Source organism: Schistocerca nitens, chromosome 9, assembly GCF_023898315.1.
Source record: "Schistocerca nitens isolate TAMUIC-IGC-003100 chromosome 9, iqSchNite1.1, whole genome shotgun sequence".
NCBI lineage: Eukaryota > Metazoa > Arthropoda > Insecta > Orthoptera > Acrididae > Schistocerca > Schistocerca nitens.
In genome coordinates, this window is record NC_064622.1 from 125,003,511 (window position 1) to 125,011,524 (window position 8,014).

Here is an 8,014-nt window from a genome sequence, read left to right on the forward strand (position 1 = left end):
TTTACCTACAATTGACGTTATATGAGATTTCTGCTTCTTATCCCAATACAATATATCTACTAGGCAATTTCATTGTGGAAATTACTCTAATTGTGACTTAGTAACCACATAGTCAATGTTTCCATACTCAAAATCTGCACAACGTATTTATGTTAAGAACAGTTGATAGTTTATTCAGTCCGCTGATATTTTGTGAAGATTTAACTTAATACTATTGTAGCTTTTTTATAAAATAGCAATGCCTCAAAGACAATCACGCCATCTGCTAATTTCGACTAGGTAATTGATACCAATAATAAGATTCCATTTCTTGCATACCTCAATATGATCTGTGCCTGTATCTGAGTCCAGTGCAATTTTCAGTCTGTCAACATGTTTTCAGTACAGTTACATTTGTTGATTTCCTGTATGAACGTATTTTCGTTAGGAGGCGTTATTATGGAGCCAATTCTATAGCTTTACGAAAGTTTAGGAATTGGAGTCATCTATGTCTGTCAGTAAATCATTTGTAAAAATCTTTAATTAAACTTTATACTATTGAAGTTGTCGGATCCACTGTGACTTGAGAAGATCATTTTGTGAGTTAAAAAATGTGGCAGAGTTACGGTAAAGGTTGTATACTTTACCGACACTACATTTAATATGCCATTGGCTTGTAGCTTTGCGTTGTTCACGTCGTCGAGTTACTGTACCTCCTTCAAAACGAAAAAGAAGAAAAACAAAAACAGCAGATTTATCTATTTGGCAGGGCTACAAGTAACAAAGGCAGCGTGAATTGTCACAAGCCGTATCTCACATAGCGAATTGCGCTGTACGTGAATAATCTCCTATGTTTTTTAATAACGAGGGCTGAATTAATGCCTACCGACCGTCGTGTCATCCTCTGCCTTGCGGCTTCATGCGGAGGCGGTCAGCGCTCTGCTCTCCCGGTCGTGTTGCAGACTTGGCAGACCGTGGAGCCGCTGCTACTCGGTCAGGTAGCTCCTTAGTTGATCTCTCAATCTTGAGCGCATCCCGTAGCAGTCCTCCACCAGTATCGGGAATCGAATCCTGGTTCTTTGCATAGTAGCCACCTAAGTTGACCACTCAGTACAGGGGGACAGTTACTGCGAAAAGTGTTGGTCTGGCGTGGGTGCGTGTGTGATGTAAGTGTGGCCACCTCGTATCTCAGGGCCGGGGAACGAAGCGTGAGCAGTGTTTATTCTTGCTACTTCCCGAGGCCGTACACTGAGCAAACCATACAGCAGTCGTATTTCCAATACCAAATCTACTTTGTTGGTGATCAGAAGCAGGAATGAAGGTTCCGTAATGCTTGACAATCATACACTATCTGACGAGAACTCTCTGGACATTACCGCGTAATGAAGAACTGACCGACAGATGGCACGAGAGGTGGACAGCCAGAATAAAAGGAGGTGGGAAGTACTGTGTTGTCAGTAGGGAGGCAGTAACAGCTTGATGGGTGAGTCAGGAGAACCCAGTGACTTCGAAGGTGGACTAGTCATTGGATATCAGCTCAGTGTCCGCAACTCGTGGTCTTGCGGTAGCGTTCTCGCTTCCCGGGTTCGATTTCCGTCGGGGTCAGGCATTATCTCAGACTCGAGATGACTGGGTGTTGTGTGTCCTTCATTATCATTTCATCATCATTGACTCACAAGTCGCCGAAGTGGCGTCAACTAATTAGGACTTGCAATACGGCGGCTGAACTCCCCCGCATTGGGCCTCCCGGCCAACAATGCCATACGATTATTCCATTCCATCACCTCAGTAACAAATCCATGTGACACATTTCAACCATTCTAAAGCTGACCAAGTCTACCGTTAGTAATGTTACTATTACGCCGAAACGCGGAGGAGCAGCCACAGCTAACGAAGAACAGCCAGACCCCATGTACTGACAGACAGGGACGGTGGAGCGTCGCAGAAGTTGGTAGTAGAACATGGCACGAAATTAGCGGAAGCAATCACTCGTGAATTCCAAAGAGCTACCAATAGTCCAGATGACACATTGGCTTTGCGTTTGGAATAAAAAAGAAGGGGCTACAAAGGTCGTGCAGCTCCTCAAAAACTACATATTTCTATTGCGAATGCTAAGCGATGCTTGAGATGGCGTAAGTAACGATGCCACTGGATAGTGGATGACTGGAAACGAGTGTTCTGGAGTGATGAATCGCGCTGTACCCTGTGGCAATGCGATGTAGGGGTTTGGGTTTAGCGAATGCCTGTAGAACTTTACCTACCGTAACGTCTAGTGCCAACAGTGAAGTAGGAAGGAGGTGGTGCTGCGGTTTCCTAAGATATCTAGTTTTTCATAAGAAAAAAATTTAATTTTTTAAAGTTAATTTGTTTGTACCTACAGTACAGTATGGTCCCTTATTGCATTTGGGTAAACGCTAAATGTGGAAGGATATGAACTCATTTTACAGCACTGTGTACTGCGTGCAGTAGAGTCGTAGCAGTACACCCTGTGATAAAGCAGCATCTGTGAGGCAATGGTTTTCGAACTCTAACAATCCTGAAATGTAGTGTTAGCCGAGATCCCCGACCTGAACCAAATGGGACACCGCTGAAAGAGATAGATAGTAGACTTTGCTCCAGAGCCAAGAGTCCACCGTAACAACCTTCTCTGGGTTAGGCTCTTGAGGAATTCTGGCCTTCAGAGACATCCTCAGACAGCGTAATTGAAAATGTCCCAAGTATTCAATCCATTGCGAAGGTGAAGGGTGCCATCACCTGATATTAATTCCCAATGTGTTATAGATGTCGGGATATTTTTTATCAGATAATGTACATCATGTACTGTCCATTGTGAATATTCCAACAGCACAAATAAATCAAAGCTCAGATAATGGACAGAATTCTGTACCAGCAGTAAGTGATTAACAGAGGAGAGTGAGAATGTATACGTGGGCCCAGCTGACTGCTCTCTATACTACCTGGACGGAGAACTCTGGTCTCAGTGCGTACAGACTGAGTGTGCTTACAGGTTCCACGCTTCTGTAATCGTCCTCCGTGTTGTAAATAGGCAAAACATTAAAACTGTGTGATTAAGCGTTATGTACCAATCTATAATTATCAGCCTTATGCCATTGACTGAAAGAATGAGGAAGATCATCTGGATATTGCAGTATTCCTTGTAAGACACCCACAAAATCAGAATAATTCCTCCCTTCATACAAGCTGTAAATTTTCTCCCTGCAAATTGTGGCAGAAAATTTAACACTCCACAAATATTCCCACTGCTTTTCTTCTTTACTGTTACACCCTGCAGGAAATTGGCGTGCATTTAGAACCTTTTACTAAAATACACTATCTTTAGAAAAGGCCATTACGGAATGGGAGGAGCTTTCCTTCATGTTGTATGGAGGTATTCGGCTCACACCAGGAGCATTTTGTGTCCGATGGGGAGGCACAGGTAGACCGGAGTCTGTAGTGGGTGGCTGCAGAAAAACAGTCGGTAAACATAATTCTTTATTATTCTACCTTTCATGAACAAGTATACGTGTGCATCGTTCTCTGGAACCAGCATGTTGTGCTGGTGTACGCTCTCGTCAACACACACATGCGGCATAGAGGTTACGAGAGCGCTTCTAGGCGCTTCAGTCTGGAACCGCGCGACCCCTATGGTCGCAGGTTCGAATCCTGCCTGGGGCATGGATGTGTGTGATGTCCATAGGTTAGTTAGGTTTAAGTAGTTCTAAGTTCTAGGGAACTGATGACCTCAGCTGTTAAGTCCCATAGTGCACAGAGCCATTTGAACCATTTTTTACAAGACTCACTGGAAACAGGCCGCCAACGCCCTCTCAGCCGCCAGTATTTAAGATAGCAACCGCGGACCGGAGGTCCAGTTCGTTCGAGTTTAGCCAGTCAGTTTAGCCTGTTATGCCGAGTTAGAAAGTTAGTTCGTTCCAGATGGTTCAGTAGTTCGAGTCTATACGCCGAGGAGTTCGAGCGTGCCACCTAGATGCAACCACAGATTTAGCCTCTAGCACAGTGATAGGCAGCACGTAGCAACATTATAGTGAATACAGCGGACTTCAACATCATTGAGACTACGTGGACTGTACTTCGAGAGCTTGTACCACAGCACATGGAAACCTAAGTTAAGTTTATTAATAAAGAACGCAGCTTGTGTTATAGAAAGAGGATACCGGCCAGCAACCAACGTCGTCCCCTTCCCATGGTACAGCTCTACAGAGTCAACGAGACGACATAAAAGTAGCTAAAGAGAATACATGTGATGTTCCCATGTCGGTGCAGTATGTGCTTCTATTCACTTTGCAGTTCACGGTCGCCGCTGGGAGGTAGGGTGCCGATAAAAAAAATGCTGGCATGGTGGCGGTGGTCATGGTACTCGGCGCAGTTTGCCGTCCAGCGGCATTTGAGCAAAGACTACTCGCATTGCAACCCTGTATATCATTGATGCGACAGACAGTGGGGCTGTCCGTTGAATGAACCCGTGACCATTGATTGCAACGTTGCGTCAGGCAGTGTCGACCACAGCACCATGGAGCTGGGAGGGTCTCCTTTTGTGTCCCAGGCCATGACGTGACGGCAGGTTTCCCTGCGGGTGCTCTTGTTGAGACCGCAACATAGAGAGGGCTGTGTGAGTGCGAGGCCATCAGACAGTGCTCGTTGATTTGCAGTCTGGCTATGACGAAGATAGCTACGTTAGCAGACGTCGTCACCCCACTATTGGTACATGGGTGGCATTGATGTGCAGCCCTGACATGCGGATGACCTGCTCTGCTGACTCAGGTACTTATACAGTGAGATTCGGTAGGGGTCATAACATGTAAGCTTTCGCGGCCGGCGTCTTCATTAATTAAAACTTCCGGGCTGAATCGCCGTGGTCCATATATGAAACTGCTTCTCCTTCCTGACGTTTCGTTGCCTACTGCGGGCAACATCTTCTGAGGTGAGTCGGCGATTGGCTGCTAGGCGCTGGAGGTCCCGCTTATATAAAGCGCTTAGATGGCGCTATCACTCATCACGTGCTTTCGACTTCAAAACTATCTCTGGCTAGTGCCATCTTTCTCGATTATAGGTAATCGATAGTCCGTTGGTACAGAGTCGACCGCCATATCTTGTCTAGTTTTAATCCTTCTTCTTTTTTATTAAAATTATTTTCGTGCTTGTAGATCTCTATAGCTTCTCTATACAACCGGGTATAGTAATGTGAGGTCCTAGCTATCATGTTTGTCTCACTAAATTTTATATGGACTACGGCAATTCAGCCCGGAAGTTTTAATTAATGATTCGGTGGGGGTGTTACAAACTTTCAGGGATGACGGAAATGAAGTTACAAGCTGAAATCTTTCTGATACCTCTGAGAGTGGAATAAATGTACTGGCACCGTAGCCATGATTGGACCAGTGAGAATCCCACGTTACAGTTGTGAAGAGACTTCAGTATAGATTATCAGTGAACGCGTGTTCAGGCGTAGTCAATGATTATGTACTAGGCCCGTTCATTCTTTCTCCTTGCTTAAGTGCAGTGTCCACGGTGTTTATCAAAGACATATTAACCAGGTTCCTGGAACATATTCCACTGATTATTCGACAGCGGATGTGGTTCCAACATGATGGAGCTCCACTTCACTTTGGCCTAAGGGCTTGTGAACACTTGGAACATACATTCCCTGAGAAGTGGATAGGCAGAGGAGGTCCTGTTTGGTGGCAAGAACGTTCACCTGGTCTGATCCCACTTGATTATTTTTTGTGAGGCCAGGTGGTAAGTGTTGTGTACGAAACACTGTCGAAACTGAAGAGGCTCTCCTGGTAATAATTCTAGCTGACTGCCGCACTGTTGAAAAGTAGCAGGGATGTTAGAAAGGGTACGGCAGAACTTTGTGAAATGACACCATGCGTGAATTGACGCTGGGAGCACCATTTTGAACAACTGTTGTAAATATAGTATTCTGTGAAACTTGTGCAAGTAAATAGAATTATTTATTACTGTATCACAGACAGGATTTTCACTCTCTATGAGATCAAGTTACGTGCACCATTGCCAAGGACATGGGGAGTATTCAGCGGGATTCTGTACATCATGTTCAAGGTTCAGAAGTTGGGGCCCTTAGTACCAGCACTACTCGAGGCTAAGGGGAACTTCTACTCAAGGCTAAGGCGGACTTAAGCACATTCGTCCTTCTCCATCATCCCTGAAAGTTTGTAACGTCGTCATGATATCACCTTGTCTTCGGTCAGAGTGAGCTTTTCAATGAACAAGACAAGCACTGCTGCACATTCATTTTCACTGTAGTCGATCTTCCCTGGTGGACGACAAGTACTGCCACGTACTTCAGAAACATCGACTCCTCTTAAAGTCTGGTCTCAGAGGAAGGGACTAGTGTGTTGAAATGCTGCATTGACTAGCTTCAGCTAAGCCAGGGATATAGCACTGGGTCCTGGGTTTAGCCTGTGCCATTATACTTTCTACGTCTGCATGTGGACCTGATATAGAAATATGTGGTGCACAAAAGTACGTGTTAGCTTCCTGAAAATCCGATACTCGCGAGATACTGCTGAAAGAAAAAATTTCTGTGTTTGGAGTCTTGCCTCTGTGACACTGAGTGGCTACATGAATGTTTGTACACAATCGATCACTTTGTGTGCCAAGTGTGTAGGAGGGGTTTCGCTCTAGAAAGAAGGAGGCAATCCCAGGCATTTTAATCCAAGTTTATACTTAATGACAATTTGTTTTGTTGATTCTGTAATTATGTAGATGTGAGTGGAGGTGTGCTGGAGCTGCAGAAGGTGCAGGCAGATAGTGGCTGGCTATCAGTCCACATACTTATTTGATAGATAGGTATAGAAAATGAGGATTGACAAGAGTAGCAGGATGTCAGCGCTGAACCTCGGCAGGTGGCACAGGCTCTGCACTTGGGTAAAAGTGCAGTGTGCGTTTTGTCCATTTTTCATTCTAAGCTATCCAACTTCAAAATTTTCGCAATATTACTTCAAATTTTGTATTCGCTTCTATAATGTAGGAAAGTATTTCACAGTTGCAAAACCAGCATCCGCCTCATTGACATCGAGGTTATGATGCCTAGATGAGTCTTTACATCCTGCAGACATGAGAATAGCATAATCTCCGCGTCATAAACTTGTTTCTGCTTAACCATTTAGTAGACTCGCATTTTTGACTAATTTTGTAAGCCAAGCACATCATCCGTTACAGCACACTCCTGGGGCTGGGAAAAGCGGCCACAATGGTCTGGTGGAACAAAGTATCACAGGTGCAATGCGAGGGTTCAGGCATTTAATTTTAAGAGCCACAAACAGATTTACTTTACCTCTAGTAACCTCACTACCCGTGGTCTAGTGTTCCTCGGTAGTATAGTGGTTAGTATCCCCGCCTGTCACGCGGGAGACCGGGGTTCGATTCCCCGCCGGGGAAGTGCGATTTTCCAGAGTGTTCGGTCAGAGGGTTGCGTGCACTCTGTAATAAAAAAAAAAACTGAGTCAAAGAATCAACGCCGGCCGCGGTGGTCTCGCGGTTCTAGGTGCTCAGTCCGGAACCGCGCGACTGCTACGGTCGCAGGTTCGAATCCTGCCTCGGGCATGGATGTGTGTGATGTCCTTAGGTTAGTTAGGTTTAATTATTTCTAAGTTCTAGGGGACTGATGACCTAAGATGTTAAATCCCATAGTGCTCAGAGCAATTTGAACCATTTTGAAAGAATCAACGATGAACTTGACCGGATGTCGTGTGACGTCCGCCCAGACCAAACGCAACGAACAATATCGAACAAAATGAATTAAAAAAAAAGAAAACCCGGGTTCAATCCCCGCCACTGCCTAAATTTTGATAAATAATCAGCATTGTCGGCCAAAGACTTCAGGCATAATAAGTCAGCCTCATTCTGCCAACGGCCTTGTCAAAGAGGGCGGAGGAGCCGATAGAGGTTCAGGGCACTCTCTTGTCCTACGGGTGGGAAATTGCCCCTAAAGGCGGAAGAATCAGCAATGACATGAGGATGCAGAAGGCAATGGAAACCACTGCATTAAAGA

The 8,014-nt window shown here is 45.1% G+C and overlaps 1 non-coding gene across 1 annotated transcript; it reads left to right on the forward strand.

The window, feature by feature from the left end:
- The first annotated feature begins 7,329 nt into the window (after window positions 1-7,329).
- Window positions 7,330-7,401, forward strand: Trnad-guc (transfer RNA aspartic acid (anticodon GUC)). The gene has a single exon. It is a non-coding gene; the product is annotated as a tRNA-Asp (tRNA).
- The last annotated feature ends 613 nt before the right edge of the window (window positions 7,402-8,014 follow it).